The sequence below is a fragment of the Poecilia mexicana genome, unplaced genomic scaffold (assembly GCF_051168715.1).
Source record: "Poecilia mexicana isolate PSO_F unplaced genomic scaffold, ASM5116871v1 scaffold_2, whole genome shotgun sequence".
NCBI lineage: Eukaryota > Metazoa > Chordata > Actinopteri > Cyprinodontiformes > Poeciliidae > Poecilia > Poecilia mexicana.
This window is the reverse complement of record NW_028263371.1, coordinates 48789561-48792490: the sequence shown is the minus strand read 5'-3', so window position 1 is coordinate 48792490 and position 2930 is coordinate 48789561.

The window sequence follows — 2930 nt, the reverse complement described above, 5'->3', positions numbered from 1 at the left end:
ATACCCCTCTACAAACTATTTTTTTCTGTTTAAAAGAAAGCATAAATATATTAACACCACTTTACAATAAACTACTAAATAAAGAGTAAGGTGAATTGGAAAGAATTTCTGAAGAAATGTGACTGGATGACCTGCAGCACCTACTGATTTACTTGTACAGCTGGTTAAATAACGATCTGTTGTAAGTCTGAGTCGAGTTTCAAGAGTTTAGAGTGGAGCTTTAAGTGAAGTCTGCCGTCTTCATAGCCTTGTAAAAGCCAGCCTATTGTTCTACGCTTTGCTTCGTCCAGAGGGGCTAGAAAAACAATTGCTTCCTGGAGGCGTGGGGGGCCTGCTTGTGAATACATTTGCATGTATTAGATCCTTGTCAAAACTGTAAATTCGGAAAATCTCACAGATCTTTACGATCTATCGTGAAACTGAAAATTAAAAGAAAACTCTTTAAGAAAGGAGTAATATTTTATTTGTCCATTCAGTTGGAAAACATATGTGTATTGACAGTGCAAGTCAGAACAAAAGGATAGACACTAAAGATGTTAATATAAAAATAAAAATGATTAAATTGAAGGAAGGAATCAAAGGCACATACTTTCAAAAGAATACAAACACCCACCGGGGGAAGGATCAACGGTTAATTCAATTTTTTTTCTAATAATGTCTTGAATAAAGCAATAGAAATGTTATCATTTTGTAAGTGATAATATGTTCTATTCTCTATTAGAAATAACTCTGTGCCATTGAGAAAGGATGCATCAATATTAAATATATCGAGTATCGAGTATTTTCCTTAGTATGGATATCGGGAGTAAAAGTTGAGTATTGTGATAAGTCTAGTTTGTAATTTTCATGTTTATCTTTTTCTTTGGCATTTTGCATCTTCGCTATCAAATTTTAGCAGCATCCAGTCCTTTATTTATGAGCCGGCCTCCCCCAATCACATTTCTGGGCAGGTGCATGACTGCCCATCCACAAATTGCATCCAGGATAATTTCATATTGATTAATGCAGATGCGCTCCTCTTGGCTCTCGTACTCTACCTGCAGCCTATTTGGTATAAATTACTGAAGCTATTTTGCTGCACAAAGCCGGCCCCCTCCAATAAGGTGCTGGCTCATATGTCGACTGGGGCCCCCAAACTACCCCTCTGCCTGCAGGAACCACTAAAGCTTTTAATTGCCTTCTGTGCAAATGGTCCTTATGCACTTGATAAAGTATCTGGAAAGTCTGGCATGAGCTGGTAGAGACTTCTGGGAGTCTGTGCACTTGCAGAGAGTGTGTGAATGAAATAGAAAGTGAGTGTGCATGTGTACGAATAGGGAGGGAGCAACAAAAGGAAGTTAAGTGAATCTATAGGTAGTGAAACTGAGAAATGGTGGTTTGTTGAATTTTATCCATGATGTTGCAACCTTTTTGAGAGCAGTTTTTAAAAAGTTACCCTTTGTGACTCCACTCACAACTCAGCAAAGCGCTTGAACAGGCCTGCTTGCGGCCCAGAGGATTATTTCCCTCTGTGGACGTTCACTACAGTGGAGTGGCTGATAACCCTGGGTAAAGCGATAAACAATCAAAGTGCAGCTTCACTGGAAATGATTGCATTCTGTACCCTGCCCCAGAGATGGGGGCCCATTATTAACGCGGGTCCTGTCCTGACAATGCTATTTTCTGGAAGGTAATTGCAGATTCAGATCTCTGAGAGGGCCCGACTGAGAGTAAATGCCACCTCTTTAATTACGGTCTCCTCCACGTCTCCTCTATTGAGCTGCGGAGATGTCTATCGCTCCATGGGATCCTGGGGAAAATGACTCTAATGGGAAATGACCAGTGTCTGGGAAGCCGGCTCAGATTAGAAACGACATTTCTAATTGATGGGTAAAGAAATCCCTGGCCGGATGACTGGGAAAAGTCACTTTGGGGCGCATGTACTTGATGTGATTATAGTTCTAACAAGAATCAGTGGTTGATCTGTGCCGATTTAAGCATGTGCTTGCACACACAATGGCGTAAACAACTGACAAGACCTTAAAAACAAAATTAAATACTGTGTGTTTTAAAAAAAAGTACTCATATCCCTTACACTTCGTCATATTTCAAATACAAATTTATATTACAATGACTTTCAAAATATTTTGGGGAAATGGACCAACATGATAAAATCAGTCACCATCTATTACTCCACTTGAGTGCAGTTTAATGTAATCGTAACAGCTGTTCTGTGAAGTCTTCAGAATTGTGTTATCTGAAAGACTCAGAGGAGGAGCTGGAGAGATCTAAAGCTCAGGTGGAAGAATCTTGGTCAGGATTCTCTTGCAAAACAGATTTTTAATCTCAGTGGGATTTTCCAGCTGAAATTAAGGTTAAACAAATAAGTAAGAAACTTGATATGTCTATACTATCTTACTGAACTTGAGCTATTTTTCCAAAATGGAGCTATAGCGGAAGTTCAAGCTGGAAGACTCCGCCCCCTTCGTTCGCCCATCGACGTCACGCTCATCTCCGACCTCAGCACCGGACCTCACCTGGCACGTTCCCCTTCTCCACCCACAACCTTCGGCTCACTAGGATAGCACCCTTTCCTGACCACCACCACCAGTGTCGGGCCCCGGGGGAGAGTATCCCTAATCAGTTATCAGGATGTTCATCGAGTTCACTTCAAATCTCAGCTCAAATCAGCTGCCGGGGTCCGAGCGCCAAAGAACTGTTATTCATTCCTGTCATTAAATCTTTTAATTGTTCCCTTTTCTCTCTCTGAGTCTTTCCAGATTGAAGTAGAATGGGCCTAAATTTCACTCCCTAGATGTGAACAGCATCTAGATATATAGGTATAGACACACCCCAGAGGACTTTCAGCTGTTACTGCAGTTGAAGGTACGAATCATTCACTCAAAATGGTTTTATGAAATGCAACTACTTATTTTTACTTTACCGTTGCA